Raw genomic sequence first — 20471 nt, 5'->3', positions numbered from 1 at the left:
TCCATCTAAACCCCACAAGATCTAAACGTCCTGTCACCAGGAGTCTTCTTGGATCTAACTATACTGAATTCACCGGTCTGTCTAGACCCAGACCCTAATATAAATAACCTGTACTAATCCAAACCAAGCCCCCTTTTGGTGGCAATGGAGGTAGTTAGGAAATTAGGCAGGTTTTGGATCCAAAGGACCCAAACCAAATCACACAGATGGCTCGGATGTACAGGATCACACTGGAAGCTCAGTAGATGTTTCCATCAGGTAAGAAGGAAGCAGGTAGGATGAAGACGTCCAGATATAACACAGCCAGAAAAAGCAGGTAGACAGTCCCCCTCCAGGTAAAACCAGAGAGAGAATGAATCAGCCCCAAGACCAACTGTCTCTCTCCAATAGAACTCCAGAACTCTGCACTCCGCTAGCCCATGCCTCTGCCCTCTCCATACTTCATGTGCTCAAATTCTCTCTTCTTTATAACAATATCTAGGATTAATATAGTAACTTGTTTATGATTAATACATACACTTAACATTACTATAGCAATACACACACTTGAAATCATAACTCAGATATTACTCTGGGATTACATTCTATCTGGTTACAGACACCAAATCTTGCCTGGGACTAAATTCTTGCTACAAATTACATAAATCGCACTCCAAGCATCGATGAGGCTTTTAGTGATTGGTTTTCTGATTATAATACAGTTGCAAGTTCTTCCTTCCAGCCTCTCCCTTTGGTGCATTAATTTCAGAGAAGCACAAGCTAAGTAATATTGTTTTGTAGTACTGTTTCCAAATAAAAGATTGCTTCTTGATAATGTCTTCTGGGGCCCGGGAGGGAATTGAGGTTTATCAGTTACATGATCTCTTTTTACATTGCATTAGGATTCTTGTCCTAAATGCCAAACTCCCTCCCTTCTCACATGTTAAAAACAAAACAGAAACCTTTAGTGAGGTCTTTGGTTAAAGGAGTCGGTGTGATTGACAAGGATTCATCTGCATGTCGCGGTCTGCTCAGTGCCGATAATCGTCATCCTGCCACTTGTCTACCTCATGGGTGTAATGAGGATATTCAGTCTTTCCAGAAATGTGTGCCCAAGTCACCAGGGAGGAGAAGGGAAACAAAGGCAGGTCCTGTCCAGAAAATATTAAAGTGTGAATGGGTAAAGAAAGCTCATGTAGACACTGAATGAGCTTTAGAATCTGCCATTCATGATGGGAATAAAGTGAGGAGATGGTAAGCTGAGTTCTGGGGTGTCAGGTCGGAAATGGAACTGGAGATTTAGATAAGATGGAGGGAGGCTGATTTTCCACAGATTGATACTTGATTTTGTACCTCTGATTTCTCTCCACTCATTTTGCCTTCATTGGATCCTGCTCCTATAGTATCTGCAATAGGTTCTTCCAGTTGAGTGTGGTTGTGGATGGGTGTATTAATGCCCTTTAGTCCCAGGGAAGTCTGGATACCATTAGATACACCAAAGGAGCACTCAGGTTCCACTGAGTCACCTCCTCTGCTCACAGGCTCATTAGCTCCTTTCTCTGGGGTTGGAAAGCAACCAACCAGGATTCTGGTTTTTGTTCTGCTTTTGTGGAAAGATAGAGAACATCTCTTTAATTGGCTTACTTTCACCTCATCTACAGAAACATGAAAAAATACTCTTTCAGGACTAGATTGCCTTCCCTAATTTGTTTAATATGTTGTGATCAAATCAGGAACAACCATCTAATTTACCAATATTATTGAACAACAGACATAACGCAGGTAGATGTTCAAACTAAATTTCAATGGGACCTGCAACAAGCCTTCTTTTTTTCTTTTCCTCTTAACCTCCCAGATGGATAATGGCGAGCAGAGGATCGGGCAAATCACTTAACTACTATATTCTGTTTCCCCAGCTGTAAAATGGAGAAGATAATAGCATCTACTTCATACGTTATTGAAAGGATATTTAATAGTAGCTAATATTAACTGACATTTGTGTGCCAGGCATTGTGTTAAATGCCTTTGCAAATCTTATATTCTTGGTCTTCAAATCAAAGTAGATGATATTTGTAGAAGGCTTAGCTCAGTGTCTGGTACATTGGGAGAAGCACATAAATATTTATTCTCTTCTCTTTCCCTTCCCCAGAACAGCAGCAGGGTGGAGACTTAGGATTTGATAGATCATTGTGTCATGGTAGATCCAGTCATAGAAATGAGAGAGCCTCCCAAGAGTCCTGGGAGGACTACCACACAGACAGACTTTTATACTTCATTCTTCTGAGCCAATTCATATCATAATAGATTCCAGGCATCGACATAGGAGGAAATTGTAGGCAACCTAAAATCTATGCTTTCTTGTGATCTGACTGAGCCGTATTCATTACCCAGAAGAGGATAGAGCCAACCCCCAAATTAGTTTTGGGCCAATCAAAGTATAAAGAAATCTGACCGGGGCCAGCCTCCCCATTTCCTTGCCAGAATATAGACCAAGAAGGCAGGGAATACGCAATTTTATTAGATCTTCTCTCTAAGGAGTGTTTAACAGTTTAGAATAACGTACACACTAGGGAGACCTATGCTTCTCATATCAGCTTTCAACTACTACTAAGGATTACAGAATCTTCCTGCCATGTCATCCTATGTGAGGATCATCTCTTATTATTACCATGACCTTGTTACTGGATAAAGGATTGCTTTCTGATAATGAGCCTCCTCTGGCCTAAGGGGGAATACAGTCTAGCAGTTTCCTCATCTCATTTTATATTGCATTAGCACACTTTTAAAAATGCCAAACTTCCTCCCTTCTCACATGAAAAAACAACAACAACAACAACCACACCTTTAACGGTACCCTTAGGTGAAGAAGGCAGCATGAGGGACAAGGATTCATCTGCTTTCCATGGCCTGTGCAATGCTAATAACCCTCATCCATTCTCTTGTTTATGTCCGGAATATACTTAGGATGCCTGATGCTCTGCCTGAAAGTGTGTGAAAGTCACTGTGGAGGAGCGAAGAAAGGGCAGTTGTTATCCAGAAGTTTTTCAAGCATGGATGGGTAAAGAACGCTCTTGTGGACATCAGTGCTTTAGAATCTGCCGATCCTGAGGGGAAGGAAAAGAAGGAAAGATGAGCTGAAGTCTGGGGTGTCATGCCAGACATAGAACCTGGGGATCTAGACAAGATGAAGGGACCTTGACTTTCCAAGAACTGAAACTTGAATGTGTACCTTTGAACTCTCCATTCATTTTATTCTTATCCAAGTAGTGGGGATTCAGACCGTGGATCTCTAACACTTACCATTCCTCCCCCCCCCCCCAAGTGAAGTGGGCATATGTGGGTGTGTTAATGGTCTTTAGTGTTGGCCAAGCCTGGGTGCTATCAGGAGGGCAGACTGGGTACTTTACAAATTCTTCTTCAGTCCTTCAATTCCCATTGGACAGATGAGAAAAAGGAGACTTTTATCAAGGAAGTACTTTGCTCAAATTGCCAGCGATAAGAAATATCTGGTTAGGATTACACCCTGAATGGAAGCCTATGTAAAAACCCCAAAGAGATGAAGACACTTTTCCAGATCTATTCTGTGACTAATGCCATGGGAATGGGATGGTTGTGAATTTCCTCCAAATATGGTGTGTTTATGTGTGCATATAAACACATATATTAGTGTATTTATAATTCATTTGTAGAAGTGATGTATACAATATCGTATATCTCTGGTGTATGGGGTGTTCAGAGAGGGGTAGTACCTCTGGTATGGAGGGCTTGTCGTACCCTCCTAGGGCAGCTCCCCAGCCTCTGACCCCCACCTGACACCCAGCTCTCACTTGTGGCTCCTAGTAGCTGCTAGCATGCAGCAGCGGCCACACCCTGGGCAAAGGCTTTGACAGGCTGGCTAAACCTTGTGAGGGTAGCCATCGGGTCGACATCGACCCCTGGTGAACCAGGGCTTTGCTCACCCAGCATGTGAAGACTGCTTCAGTGGAACAGATGGAAGAAACCAATAAGAAGGTTCAACGGCTGAGAGGGCGACGCAGCAAAGCACTGTGTAGTGCTTAGAGTGTGTTGGAGCACAAAAGACAACCCGGCCATCCAATGCAGCTGAGGAAGTCTCCAGGTGTAACGACTTTTCGTGCCAATGGACCCAGGCTTCCAACGCTGAGAGAGTGGGACTGCCTCTGTGCACCGACTTTTCCACTTAAATCTCCTTCACGCACAAGTGTCTTTGTGCACACTCATCTATACACCATAGATGAAAACACACAAAGACAATCGTCATCCTTAGTTACAGAGAGACTACTACTACTACTATATCTCTGGTGTATATTAGCTAGAGTGTTATCAGTGATTCCCAAATACCCTGTTTTCTTTTTGTCTACAAACTGCACATGCACTCACTCATATGTATATCTGAATCCTTCCTCAGCAAAATCTTAACAGGATTCAGTAGTTCATCTGCATTCAGAATAACAGAACCTCAGACCCAATATGTTCTCCAGGAAGGACTGAAAATGCTCAGTTTCATTTCCAGAAGTATTGTGTGAGGACCAGGAATCGGAGGTAACAGATAATGGGACCCACAGGTAACTCCCTTGTCTCCTATCTAAACTGAAGGAGAGAGGACTTTCCAAAGTAGCCAACGATTCTGGGAAAGGCAAGTAGAAGGAGAAAACTGCACCAGGGTGATGCTAAGGCATCCTTCTGATGTCTCTGAACCCAAGCAGGAGTTTCCAGAGAATCAACTACCATGCATTCACTCTTTAGTTGCTATTTCCTGGCATCAGTTATGTTGAGGTGGAGGTCTGGGAAATTACTTCTCTTGGGGTAAAACGATAGAAAGTTTCTCCTTTGTTAGCTGTGAGCAGAAGATAAGTACATGGGAGCAAATGCTCGGTTCCTCTCTCTGAGCTCTCGGAATGAACAGGTGTTGTAGGAGAGAGGATGGATCCTCATCTGGTGGCATTTTCTGTGACTGATGCTGTCACCGCTGGTTTTGCCAAAATTTCCTCTGTACGTTTTGTACTTTTCTTTTAGATCCACTAGGGAAATCTGTCCTATAGTGTAGGAATAGGGTGTCATGGGTCACTAAAGACCTCTTTCCTACTGAAGACACTTCTGGGTCTCTCCTGAAAGAGGAATGAGGCTGAAATACAGTTACAAAATCGAAGTGTTTTGAGGGATCTAAACTGAGGGAGGGGAGCAAGTTACACAATCGTTTCAATGAAATCTAATTTGACTCTTCCCAATTGGCTCCCCTCCACTGCTCCTTCCCATTTTCTTCTCTTTTCTTCTTTTGGCAGTAGCCCACTTTGTCTACCACATTGCAGCATGAGGCCACTATGAGAGGACAGCTCTTATGCCCTTCTCAGTCCCTAGGCAGCCATTCCATGGACTGAGAAAGACGAGAGAAAAGATTAAGGATTCTTCTGAAGGGAACTAAAGGGTGACCAGAGGGAGCAGAGATTCTTTCAACACAAGTGGGAATTGTTGTCTAACTGCCCAAGGGAAATCTGCTTCTCTTTGGATGCTCCATGGCTGCACATGCATGGCTTTTATTGGTCCTAGAGACTGATGACTGCTGAGGAGATAATCTCCTCTGGGATACCAGGATTGAGGCAATGAGTTTAACAACTCCAGGATCCCAGTGACCAGCACAGAGATCATGGGATGAAATGGATCCACCAATTGAAATTCTTTCTGAATGATGAATACAGAGTCATTTTATACTATTGATTTGTAGTGAACTTTCAGTTCAATAAAGCCCCAGATCTACGACCATCATTGTTTAGATGAAATGTTTTCTACATAAGCTTGTCTCATCCCCTCCATCAGAGCTTATTTTTAGGTCACATGTAAGAGTTTATATTTATGCAATTGATTTTCATTTAAACTAGTCTAATATGTAAGTGCAATGATACGATTTTGGGTGATGACTCTGATCCAACGTGTTAGTGATTCCTCCATGCTTGGTGTCATCATAGAATCGTATTAACCTACAATGTTCCTTTTGCCAAAGAATTTACAGAAATATCATATCACCCATCAGTTGGCCCTGCTCCCCTGGAGAAGATCTTTAAAGAGCTCCTTCCGACTTGGCACTGAATTTTTAGCAAACAATTCTCTTTGGTGCTTCTATTCAATCAGTGGTGAATCGACATCTTTGACAAGTCTTTTAGCCACCATCTCTCCGGAGCTTTGTTAGAATTTTGTGGTTTGTCCTTTGTTTTTCCATTTTTTAGAGCAAGAGAAATGTTTTGAGGTTTTTGGATGAAAGTTTCTTCATCTTTTGAACACCGTGCCCCTCTGCCTACATCTCAGTAACTGGACCTCAGGGGAAATGTTTGTCTATTAGGAATTGCTCTTGGTTAAGACACTCTAGGTTTTTTGTGGTCATTTTATTTTTGTTATTATTATCATTTTTAACCTACTAAAATACCTTCCAATTGCAATGTATCACAAAAACAAGAATGTGGATGAAACTATCAGTCTCCATTTTAAACAACTTGCTTTATATATAGGAGATTAACCATTTGCTATGATTTTTAGTATCTTGTTTTCTAATTACATGTAAAAACATCTTTAACTATATTTGTTTTTATTTTGACCTCCAAACTAGGTCCCTCTTCCCTTCCCTCTTCCCTGAGGAGATGAATACATTGACATAGATTATATATTTGCAGTCTTGTAAAATATATTTTCATATGAAGGAAAAAAGGACTGGGTAAAGGAGTCTCTAAGTAAAATCTGACTTTATTTGGTGGGAAAGTCAAAAAAGTCAGAGATCTTCAGATTCCCCAGTTGAATTTGAGACCCTGACTTGCAGAGAACACTCAATTTTAGAGTTTCCATCTAGCCCAGGTCCCCTCCCACATAAGAGGTCTCCAAGAGGTCTCTGAGAGCATTTCTAGTCCTCCTTGTCTCTAGGACCATTTCCTGGACCATCTCCTGATCTTTGAGGCCATCGCCGGACCTCTTGGTCTCTGTGACCTTTAGATGACCTTCTTGTCCCTGTAGCTTTTTACATGAATTGGTTTGATATAAAATACATCATAAAATGGATTCATACACACTTGGGATTAACACAGTAACCTAGGATTCATATGGGGATAGCACACACTTAAAATTATAATTCAGGTATTCCCCTGGAATGACATTCTTAGTCTGGTTACATATTGTAAAGATTAAAATTTAGGAATATGGGGAGACTGAGGCAGGTAGAAATTAGTTTCTCTCTGCAAGGAGTATTATATTTTTTAGAGGTTTATTAAGGATTAAGGATTAAAGAAAATACAGGATAAGAAATACGTGCCTAGGCCAGAGGCTTAGACAAAGCCTCACCTACATTATGGAAAGAGCCACGTCTGCTCCAAAACGGAAGTCCAAAAAAGAGAGAGCAAAAACCTTTGCCACCAGCTTAAATCCTCCCTCGATCTCAGCCCTCCTCAGAATTCCCATGAGATTAAAAAGCATTTTGGGGAAGTGGAGCAAGGGCTTGTGGGGATTGAAGTCCAGAGTTCAAATCTCAATTTTACAATATATAGACTCCTGCCTAGGACTATATTTTAACTATAACCCACATGGTTACAAGATATCAAACTAAAGGAATTCCTAAGCTACTGTAAATGCGGGACTGCTTAATTAAATTTCCTTCTTATACTTATCCATAAAAGGAAACATCATAAAAAGTGAAAAGATAAAGAAAGCAAAAAACGACGTGCCTCACTCTGCTTTCAGACTCCATCCATCACTTCTGTCTCTGGAGGTAGAAGGCTTTGAAATTGTTCAGCCATTCCACAACTGACGGGCATCTCCAAAATGTCCAATTCTTTGCCACCACAAAAATAGCTGTTGTAAAAATGTTTATGCACGTTGACCCTTGTTTCCCTCTTCTTAAGCTCTTTGGGATACAGAGCTAGTAGTAATATCACTGAGTCAAAGGGCATGCCCAGATATATAGCTCTTTGAGCAGAGTTCCAAATTGCTCTCCAGAATGGTCGGATCAGTCCATAACTCCATCCAACAATGCAATAGTTTCCCAATGTTCCCACAACCACTGCAACCTCTGTCATTATCCTTTACTATCATGTTAGAACCGTTGAGGTGGTATTTCAGGGTTGCTTAAATTTGCATTTCTCTAATCAAGTGATTTAAAGTATTTTTAAAAGACTAGAAATAGCTTTAGAGGCAGCTAGATGGTAGAGTGCAATGGTTTGGAGTGAGGAAGACCAGAATTCAAATTTGACCTCAGACACTTATTAGCTGAATGAATCTCTTCCCTTTTCCCTGATTTGGGAGAGGTGAGCACACTGCTTGAAATATACCACCTCTGCCACTGATGGATCCACAGACACATTCTCATGGAGCCACGGGTACAAACATACACATAAATACATGCACACACACATCAATACTATGCTGTGAAAAGGGATGATATTACTAGGGATCACTATTTTCCAGAAACATCTGCTGGGATGAGAATCAGAGGAATCAGTTGGAGGAAAGAACCAAAAAGAGTGGGTGTATGCCACAATGAGGGGCCCCAGGAATGTGAGACGCATGCTACCCGCCATCATCCAGGTACTTAGTAGTGTCTTCCTTCATCTGATCCAAGCCTTCCTTCCAAGTCAGGATTGCAACTGAAGCAGGGGGTGCAGGGAGAAATCCTCTTCATTACATAGTCCTGGAATTATTTAAAATCTTGTCTGAGACCTTAAATTTTTAGCCAGTGTGGCCATATGGAGCGGAAGTGGGCAGATCACAAGGCATCAGAGGAAGAGGAATATAAGCAGTCATGGAGAGATGCTGAGATAATTCCCCAAGGGCAGACTTTTAATACTTCTGTGCTCTGATTGGGCAGTTCTAGTATGCCAGAAACTAACAGGACTTATCTAAGATTTTGATTTCACTTGCTGTACCTTAAATTTCCAATCAGAGGCTCTCACAGCCCCAGGTCCTCACAAAAGCATCTCCAGGTAAGTCTTCCCAAGGACATGCCTTCTCTTGAGCGTGGACCTGTTCCTTCTGTCCTGGAGGAAATGATGCAGAAGGAAATAGCAGAGTTGTCTTGTGACTTTTGGGGATTGTGGTACGTGACAGAGTTTGGAATCCCAGGGGGACAATTTTGAGGGAATAATAGAGGAATAAATGCTTCTTCTCTTGCCTTTCTCATTCCCTTACCTCAGCATCATTTCTTTCTCCATTGCCTTCTTTGTGTCCTCTATTTCAGTTGTACCTTCCTTCTCTCTGTGTGCAATAGGACAAGACAAATTCATTTTGAAGAGAGTGGTGGCACAAGAATTACGCTCAGGGGCAGCTGGGTGACTCAGTGGATAGAAAACCAGGCCCAGAGATGGGAGGCCCTAGGTTTAAATCTGGCCTCAGATACTTCTTAGACCTTGGGCAAGCCACTTAATCCCCACTGCCTAGCCCTGACTGCTCTTCTGCCTTGGAACCAATACATGGTATTGATTCTAAGATGGAAGGTAAGGGTTAAAAAAATAATTAATCTCAGCACATGCTGAAGACCTGAAAAATTTGAAATGTTGGAAGGGGGTAATTTTACAGATTTCTAGGCAGATTTTAGTATGTGTAGATGAAATATGTATCTGGTTCCTGTCTCTTTTGCTCATTCCAGGAATAATTTAACACTTACCATTCTGCCTTTCTTTTGAAAATTAAAACATCTCAGAGTTAGCAAAGACTTCAGTAACATTTTCACACAATCAAGAGATCTCTTTTATATTCCACAAATCCTACCAGCATCTCTTTGTTCTCCCTAATTTCATGGGAGGAAGGGATTGATCATTCAGGAGAAGCCTCCCATCTCAAGATCATCGAGTAGAAATTGGAATGAACTTCAGAGGAGATGAATGATACTCAATGCACTCTGACTCTTTCTGAAATAATAATTGTGTATCTTCCCAGGTTGTAGACAGGAATGATATTGCTTTTATAAAGTATTCATTTTGTATTGTGCAAAAGTTCTATACTCAAACACTATCCACATGCAGAGGAAAACCTGTGGGAGTAAAAACACCGAAGAAAAGCAACTGCCTGACTACATGGGTGGAGGGGACATGACTGGGGATGGAGACTCTAAATGAATATCCTGGTTCAAACACCAACAACATGGAAATGGGTTCTGATCAAGGACACAAGTAATATCCAGTGGAATTGCGCATCCACTATGGGAGGGGCCTGGGGAGGGGAAGGAGGAATAGAAAATGATTTTTGTATCCAAGGAATAATGTTTGAAATTGACCAAATAAAAAAATAATGTTAAAAAAACCCAAAAAGCATAAGAGTAGGTGCTTCATAAAAGCATGCTGATTGATTTACAAAAAAGTTCTATACTCAATCATACATGTAAAACCCAGCTGAATTGCTTATTGGCTATGAGAGGGGGAGGAAGGAGAGGAGGGTAAGAATATGAGTCATGCAATGATGGAAAAATATTGTAAATTAATTTTATAAATAACAAAATAAAAAGTGCTACACCACAGTATTTAAAAGGAGGATTCGTTTTGATCTTCTTGTAGCCAGAAGGTAGTCCAAGAGGAATGATTACAATTTAATGAAGTAAAATTGTGGTTTGCTATCAGGAAATACTGTCTAACAATGTCTCTGACTCCCGATCCATGGGAAAGAGAAGGCTGACATTTAAAATGAGAGCCAGATTGGGAATCATATGAAGGAGGAAAGTGTAAAGTGTGTAAAGTGCCTCACAACTTTCTGAACCAATTCTCAATGATTAACATCCTTCTACTCCATATACCAATCGTATCTGGATGATTCTGACCATCACCTTGCCATTACTCAAGTGCCATCCTCAATCTCCCACTTCCCATTGCTTTATTTCTATCTCCCTCCACCGACACACACACACACACACACACACACACACACACACACACACACCTCTAAACTCTTTAATGATGTACAACCTCTCTTTAGTAACTGCTTTTTGACCTTTGAACTGAATATCCTAGAGGTATCTTAAAATGTCTAAAATAGAACGAATTACTTTACCTTTACCTATACACAAATCCAACCATTTGCTGAAATTCCATCTTATTGCTATAGTGTCATCTTCAACTCCTCTCGCAAACGCATACCATCTAGTCATTCAATTATCCAAATTTGTTGTTTCTATGCTCCCATCACCTCATTTATATGTATTATTCCATCAAATCTCTGCTAAAGTTCCACTTTCTGCAAGAATCCTTTCCCAGGTCTCCTTTATCTTCCTGCCTTCCCCTTTTTCTTCCTCCCTTCACTCTGACTACTCCCAATATGTCCTGTCTATATCTTGTTTGTACATACATGATTGAATTCTATCTGCTACATTATATTGAGCAGGAACACTGTGTATGCATGCGTGTGTGTGTGTGTGTGTGTGTGTGTGTGTGTGTGTGTGTTCCTTTGTATCCATAATTTACCATAGGCATAACTGTGGGCCTAGGACATAGTAGTCACTTGATAAAGGCTGTTTGACTGGCTGACTAATAAAGAACACAGAGGAATGAAGAACTAGTTGGTCTTCTCTGTAGATCCCATGAATCACCAGTCTGATGAGGTTTGCTAAACTGACTTTCAAAAACATGAAGAGGCAACATATTTTAAGCTCTTCTATATGAATCAATATACATTGAATGAGTTTGCAAATGCTGTTTGAATATAAAGAGATTTGTCTAATTTACAAGAGAGCAGTGAGCAGTGTAAGTTATGTGAGCAGAGAAACACTTTCAGGTGATTTCAGATGTTTCTGAATAGATGGAGGACATCAGAGCCCCAAATTGGGAAATGCCTGAAAAAAAGATACTTGCTCCCTCACAGGATTTCCAGCCCAGATCCTCTAAATGCCTGCCTCCACTGCCCATGGATATTTGAATGCATTGAGGGGTAAGGGTTACCCAGTTAGACCAATTAAGTTGAGGGCAAGGAAGAAGAGGTAAGTCAAAAGGGAGAATATGTAGATGGTAACACATTTATGTAGAGATGTGTGATCCTTGAAGAATGTGGGTGTGAACATTATAGGGTTCGTTTCTATTTTAGCAAAATTTTTTTAAGTCTCCTTTTCAAAATGAAGAGTAGTATGATTGATAATCCTGCTGCCTTAAATCTCAGGCACAAAGAAATCATTAATCTTTTGACATCAACTTGGCAGGAAGTGTCCAATGAAGGGCCCCTGAGACATTTCTTTTGCTTAAGAACTTTACCATTATTATTTAGAATTCAAAGAAAGGCAGGTTGAACATTAACAATTCAGGTGAAACAATGATGGGAGAAGAGGCAACATTCTAAAGAGAACAATAGGAACTGGAACCATCTTTGAAGTCTAAAAATTGGGACAAAAGTTGAGAAGAGCTGGGCTTCTATACACTGAACCCTCAAAAAGATGGACTCAGCTCCTTCTCCTACTCTGTATCTGTGGATGTAGGAGATGAGGTATGATACTTTCTGTTCTTTTCTGTATCTGCTTCATGATCTCCAAGTTAGGGATCAGCAAAAAATGAGCAGACAGGCAGAAGAATGAGAGGATTCGTAAAATGAAGCAATATTTAAGGAGGTGTTAAAGGACCTCATCTTCTGTCCAGGAAAGAATCTAATCCCTTATTTAACCCTTAACAGTGTTTAAAAAGTCTCAGCTTGGAGTGAACTCATGATCACTCTTTTTGCAAGACGACCTATGAACTGCAAAGCCTAGGGTTTCTTCTGAATGGGTGTTGCAACTTAGGAGAAATAATGATGACTGGGAGATAGCTTTTGTATTCAACCTGCAGCACAGGGTTTCACAAAGAAACTGCTCCTCCTTGGCTGAGGCTTGGCTTTATTTTATACAATCATGATCAGACATCTACTTGGCATATAGTTTCATTGTCAACATACATGTTTCCATAGATCCTAATGACAGATGCGAAGCCTAAGGAGATAATCAACAAAACATTGTTTTTAAGTGCAGGGTCAGAGGGTAGAATCAACATGACCTAGATATAGGTTGGGGAATTCAGAGCACAGATTTTCTAGGAGTTTTTATACCTAGAAAAAAGGGTCCTATCTAAGTGGGTATATAAGAATCCTCAGGTTTAATTTTGTAAATAGGATCTCCTGATAATATTCTGGGGGGACAGAGTGGAACATCTATATTAACCCTGCAAGCATGTTGCTCCCATTTATTTTTCTTGGGGCTAAGAAAGAATAATAATCATAGCAATTCCAATAATAAGGTGATGTTAATAAGGAAAGTCACTTGAGGGGTTTTATTGGGTATTTCCATTCTTCCTGGGGGCTGCTTTGCAGTCCCCAGCTTTCCATGTGTGAGCATGTCAAACAGCATGATCTTTGATGGTTCCCAACATCTCCCCCCTTTTTTTGTTTTTTAATTAGAGTGACTTTAATTCAATTTGGACTTGACGTAGGGTAGAGCCTAGGGATGTAATGACAGAGAGGAGTGCAATAATACCCAAAATAGGGGATGCAATGGAACACTTAGAGAGGCTTAAACTCTGGGGAATTAATTGTAGGGCATGAGTGTCTAGATCATCATACCAGTCAGCAGTCATATTAACAGGAAGCATAATAAAAGGTGGTTGTTCAACAACAAATACAGTGGTAGCAAATGTGGAGGGGTTAAAACAATTTGTTAAAATACATCCTAAACAAGAAATTCTAAAAGTAACGGGGGATAACATATGCATCTGTAGGACCACCAAGAAAGTCAGAGTCATTGCTGTAAAGTTGAAGGCAGCAGTACATTCAGGAGGTGAAAATCTTTGCTTGTGCTTGTGCTGCAGGTGTCTTATTTGTTCCCGGGTTGGTAGAGCATCTTAAATTGTTGTGTTTTATTTTTAAAACAGTCTCTCTGTATCTGCATTCTCTTCATCATCTTCCTGCAGGGATGGTCATGTGGCTTGTTGTTGTTGTGGGAGTCATGGCGAGGATGTGTCCTAAAGGTCCTGACCTTTAACTAAAAAATTTAGATTACATATCCCTAGTAAATAGCTAAATAGTACTTGTGACATTTAATTGTAGGCCAATCAGAATCTCATGAATGCAGGGGAAATGATCTTGTTTAGAAATATACATGCATAGACTAAGCATCAGATATCAATAAAAGCAAAGTACAATAAATGTGGTTATTTTCTTTTTAAAGGACAATTTCCATTCATAATCAATAATACCCCAATTCCAATCATTATCATAATCTGGAAACAGGTTGGTTGCATGTTCACACAACCTAGCAATTGCTAAAATATTTACTTCAAACAAGTGTAATGTTCTCACTAACTTTGCTGCATAGAAGCTTTATTTATGTACGTCACTTGTAAACCTTAAAATTTCTTAGACTTATAAATGTTGGAAATTTCACCATTGGGAAATTTCATACTTGAAAAATTTCCTACTGATAGTCTATTGGAATGTGAACCTCCTTGGCAAGGGAGGGTCCTTCTCCTCCCTACTTAAGATTACTTTAGGACAGAAACCTTTTGCTGAACAATGGAAAGGGCTTTGACCTATGCTTAAGCATAGAACAGGAAGTTCTTTGAGTCATGATTGATTTTAGAATTGATACAATAGAGATACTTGGAATGACAGAACCAGGTCTTGGAACTTACAATCTCCACCCTACTCAGTCCCAACAAGATTTAGGAAGGGCTGCAGCAAAAGGATCAAGATTTAATTATTTGAGAATATGACCTTCAACAGACATGTGTAAAGCCACAGACCTCTGGGAGGTCCTGGGTTAAGCTAGAGCCACCATTGGCACAGGGAAGACATGGACAGTGATTGGTAGATGTGAGAACTGAGGGGAGGGATCTTAGATGGTTTCCTCAAAGATAGTGGGGTCTGAGGACTAGGAGTGGTTGGAGAGGGTTTGCTCTGAGAGGTTGTGCTCTGAGAAGCTTGCTCTGAAGGAAGCTGGATGTGGAGGCCCCTGAGACTGTTTCTCCATTTTGGACACATGAGTGATAGGGACTGATCTCTTTTCTTTGCCTCAGCTATCTAAGGGCTTGAGCTTTTTGGCCCAGCCTAAACAGAGGGGGTATTTAAGCCCTATTCCCTTCTCTCCCCTTTCTCTCTCTCTCTCTCTCTCTCTCTCTCTCTCTCTCTCTCTCTCTCTCTCTCTCTCTCTCTCTCTCTCTCTCTTTCTGTCTCTCTCTCCCCTTTCTCTCTCCTTCTCTCTCTCTCTCTCTCTCTCTCTCTCTCTCTCTCTCTCTCTCTCTTTCTCTCTCTCTCTCTCTCCCCTTTCTCTCTCCCTCTCTCTCTCTCTCTCTCTCTAATACCTTTCTTCCTCCTGTTTGTAATTAAAAACTCCATAAAAGGTTGACTGCTGACTTGAGTTTTCATTTAGGAATTACATAGCTGAATTCCTTGGCGACCTTAAATTAATATATATCAGTCTTTTAAAGTGATTTCCTTGTCACACACTATAGTGGTGAAACAACTTTTTAGTGCTGTCTAAAAATCCTCTTTATGCAGTAGCAAAAAGGAGGGGATAACCAGTAACTTGCTATAACAGGAGAGAGGGGTGTTTGATGAGAAAGGTTTACTCAAAAAATAAAATAAAATCTTTAATAGTGTTTTAACTCATAGGATCTTTGTTTTCAAAAATAAATGTGTTCCCGTACATAAAGGTGGATAATGGAATTCATTTTCCAGTAGCCAATGAAAGTATTTGTAATCAAAAACCTGCTTCTGGTTGCCAGCCAGTGTCTGTTTATTTAACTCTAGATGGGGTTTGTATACTAGCAATTCCAAAAAAAACTCCTTTGAAGGGTTAATATGCTTAACTTTTCAAAATGTCATCTGAATTTTACACCATGAATGTATTATGATTCACAGCAAATCATTTACAGGAAAGATTGACATGTTGATGTATAAAATGGCAATTTATATATTTTCTCAAAATTTTGTTCTAGCCACGTGAACCACAAATCTTTTAATTCTGATATATTCACATTAGCATCTTAAACAATGGATCCAATTATTCATCAATCATTGTATTACTAATTTGGTTTAACTAACTTTAACATATCAATTGTTGTGGCTAAAGAGGAAACATGTTTTTAACTTGAGCTTCTTTAGAATTCCGAATTTGTAGTTTGGACTTTGCAGTTTTATCACATAGCCAGATTGTGCAGTTTCAACTAACCCCCCCCTTTTTTGGGGGGTTTCTAGAAAAGCTCATATTCTAGTTAATAATAATATATAGAGATTATGGTATTTGGACATGCTCTAATAAACTCTTAAAATTCCTGTTAATATATCTTATTATCAGATCAAAATCTGTTCTAGCTGTCAACTAATGTCTCAGGGCTTTCACATTTTATGTCTAAAGTTTAAATAAGGTAACTGAGAACTTCTACCTGTCTAGAATGTTTTTTGCTGTATTAGTCCCTTAATATAAGTGTTAGGTAATTGCAGGCACTCTGATCTCCTTCCTGTGCCTGGGGAAGGGCTTAAATTCCTTTTGGAAAGTTTCTAAGACTGGCAGGGTTTATTCCTGCTCCATTGGCTGCCTTTGTCTATATTGCCAGTAAAATCGTCTTTTGCTGAGGGAAAAATGAATTCCTTTCTTTTCAATTTAACACTTATGTTTTATGTGTTTAAAACCTTGATATTAAACGATTCCCAATACATTAATTAATTACTTAACAACTTCCAAATTTGGCTTTGATTAAAGTTCCTTAAAAAAGTTTCCTTAATATTTAATGACCTAATAGCGAATCTTATTTGATTTCTGGACTGGCCAGATTTCCTTTGCCAATTGAACTATACACAGTTTGCATAAAATTTAATTTTTTTCACAGTGCAGCTTCATACGTATCTTGTGTGCATCCATTATGACATTTATAACAAATTCTATTTGAGTAGATAGGAATCTCTTCTTATTCATGGTACTCAAGTTCCCATTTTAGCCATATACCAAGTACTTCAGACATATATAAATTCACATACACGATGACCAAATCAAACGTCTAAAACCCCCACGTTAACACGTAATCACGTGTTGCTCTTTTTAAAGGCCCTCTCATGTTAAAGTCCCAAACAGAAATCTCAGAAAAAGTCCTCCTCAATAATCCATACCCTTTGTCGGACTGTCTGAGCATCCAGGATGAATTTTTGCCTTTGAAAAGGGAACCTCCTCTCTTGGTGTTGAGCTGGCTATTAATCACATGCAAACAGCTTGGAAGCTCACTCCCTAGTGAAAATAAACGAGTCTCTGGTCATAGGCCTTGTGCAGAATTCAGTCTAGCTAATTTATACACAACGATCACCAGAAAGTCATACGATCGTAATACATTTTCAGACTAAGTAGCAATTTCCCAAAGTTGCATATAGAGATCTTTAATATTAAATCGGAGACAATAGCCAAATTATGGGGTAAAATTTCCCCTTGTGTGTTCCAAATAAATCTTTTTTCTGCCCTCGGGGGGGGGAGCTCCCACCCAAGATGAGGAATAAGATTTATGGCTGCCAAGTTTAGAGGCGCTCTGAAACATTTTTGTCAATGTCCCATTAGGAAAACATTGAGGCAGGACCTGTAACAAAACAAGCATTAAACACCACCTGAGAGAAGAATGCTTTGAAAACTTAAAGTGTTTACTCAAGGTCTTGAGGAAGAAAAAAGGAGCAAGAAGGAATGAAAAAACCCATCCTGCCTTTCCCAAGGTACCGGCTCTCTAGAAACTGTGAGCAGTGAAGAGAAACTTTTGCTCCAGGAGCCTTAAGCATAAACATTTGAAGAGGCGGGTGACATGGGCTTGAAAGATGGATCCCCCCTGCTAGCACCAAGAATCTGGGGGTCACGAAGGTCCATTTACTCCTCCCTCCCCTAAGTGGAGGAAAATTCTCAGGAGGAGCAGGAGGAGGAGGAGGAGGAAGAGGAGGGGCTGTTGGTGGCTGCCAAACCTGAACGGGAGAGCCCTGATGGGGACTGTTGACCTAGCTGCCTTCCTTCTAACACAGCCTCTTCTCTAGGTGGGGAGTCTCTCCTCACCAAGATCTGGGTTTAACCCTGGAGTCTTAAAGACTTCAGCTTTAGGATTTGGTTTGGACAACGAAGATGTCTTTTTAGTTGCAGACAGGCTAGAAAGAGCCTGTCCAACATTAATCTTTACTCGTTTGATAGAGGAGTCCCATCCTAGGGGGCGCCAGCGGGGTGCCAGATGACAGCAGGAGTGCAGTATAAACGCTATTTCTAACTCTCTTATTGATTACCAAAAATCTGGCAAACTCTATAGTTTTGCTGTGAACTCGATGCTCCACTTTGTTATTTAGGACCTTTCTGAGTCTGTATGAAGACAGATTCCCTCTCCTATTGGGAAGATAGGATTACCTCTCCCCTTATCTATTTCTAACATCAAATCAAGCACTTAAAGGACCCCTGCTAACCATTAAGTATGAAATTTCATCAGTCACTTACTAGAGTAAGCTCAGACCTCCAAAGGCCACTGCCCCACCCCCTTTGGGCAGTGCTAGGCAAATTGAAAGACTACCATTGGTTTTTGTGAAGAAGGAGGAGGAGTGACAGGAAGTGATGTGGGAAAAGGGGGTATAAAAAGAGACCAACACGGTCTAGCATTCATTTCCTTCCTGGTGTTTGGAGGTATGAGCTTACTCTAGCCATGACCTTCTTCTGACCACAGAGATTAGCTTTATGATGATGGCCTTCCCATGTTCCATAGCTCTTGCCCTGATCATTTCTCTGTGACTCCATTGTTTTTTTTTTGCAATAAGTTGTTTTCTCACTACTTGATCTGGTGCTCATTTGAAATTTTTCCTTGAAGTAGTCATGGGGGAGGGGGGTGGACTACACTGCTTATTTCTATCACATCTTGTTTAGTCTAAATCAGGCCCTAAAATTCTTAAGTGTTATGTAGGGAATTTGGTGAGGAATGAACACAAGGGAGCATATGAATAATTCAGATTTATTGGTTGGGAAGGGGAGGAAGGAACAGAGGTTTAGGAGAAAATTATACTAGTTATCTTAAAATTTAATGTCTATAAACTATCTAAAACTATCTTTCTAAACTAAAGAGTAATTTCCCCCATAGCCAAATCTCACACAAGGAGTCCAGTAAAAGGCCAGGATCTTCAGTAGACTACTGTCCAAATAGGCCCAGAGGTGATGTATTCCTTCAATATTCTTTTCCTCAATGTTGCCAGCAGCTAGATTCAAAGATTCCTTCTTTAGCTGGTGTTAAGAGAAGAAGAATACCTGTTTTTCCAAGGTTCTTCAGGAGAGATGTCTGACCCTTGAGCATAGAATCTTATCCCAGATCTCCAGCCTTAGGCTCCCATGTGATCCTTAGTTACATGCCCCTGTCAATCACTCACTTTGCCCTTTGCACCTCTCAGTTTTTTGCAAACCGTTCTTTCTTCATCACATAAGGAAGGACTAGAACAACCCTGAGTCCTGGTAGATAATCTCCATTTTATTCCAGATAGGCAGATAGCTCCGAAAGACAGGAAATACAAAGGAATGATGATTGCTTGTTAATGATGGCAGAGGGAAGTGGCAAGAAAGAGTCAGAAGTATGTCTTCCCTTTTCTCATGTGTTGAGAATATGAAAGAAAGAGCTCCAAGTGCCAGACAAGGTGGCCAAGGATCATTGAATTCTAGGGAAATTAGGTTTATGTATATGCAAGAATCTGGTAAAAATAGAAAACTATCAATAAATCAATTAATTTAATTTAAGCAATTAATTTCTCTACCTTCATCTGTCCCTCCCCCATCTGCTATCAGAACATGGGTGCAGAGCTCTATTGATGTCATTACAGAATGTAAAGAAAATATCATTCTGTTGGATATTTCTTCTTCTCATTTAAATGACACTATTCCCTCATGGTTCAGCCCCTATTTGTCTGACCACTTTTCAGTCTCCTTTACTGGGTCATCCTCTATTAAAAATGGTCACTTTGGTACCCAGGGCATTGTGGACTCTGTTAAGAGAGTATGGTTAGCCCCTGATATAACTACTATATCCTCTAAAGTGTGTACAGCCTGCTCTATCTGTTAAGCATATAATCAACATGCATTTCATGGCAAAGCCTCTGGGTGTCCTCTGGCTTACATATCTTTTGAGCACCTACAGATAGATTTCATAACCATGCCAAAGGCTGGACATTATAATTTTTTGTCTAGTCATAGTAGATCAACTGACCAGATGGCCAGAAGCATTTCCTGCAGCCCGAGCCACAGAGGCTTTTTTAAGAGATTATTTCTTGCTTTGGCCTGATAGCACATATTGATTCAGATAAAGGAAGTCATTTTACTAATTCTGTCCTAAATCAAATATATTCTTGCTTGGGGATAACTTCCAAATTCCATGTTCCATATCATCCCCAGAGCTCAGGCCAAGTTGAAAGACTGAACAGAGAACTTAAAACCATGATTGGCAAATTATGCACTGAGACCCATTTAAAATGACCTGAAATTCTCCCTCTGGCCCTATTTTATCTTAGAAGCAGGCCTAGAGGAGACCTAC

Source organism: Monodelphis domestica, chromosome 6 (genome assembly GCF_027887165.1).
Source record: "Monodelphis domestica isolate mMonDom1 chromosome 6, mMonDom1.pri, whole genome shotgun sequence".
Classification (NCBI taxonomy): domain Eukaryota; kingdom Metazoa; phylum Chordata; class Mammalia; order Didelphimorphia; family Didelphidae; genus Monodelphis; species Monodelphis domestica.
Note: the sequence above shows the minus strand (reverse complement) of the source record.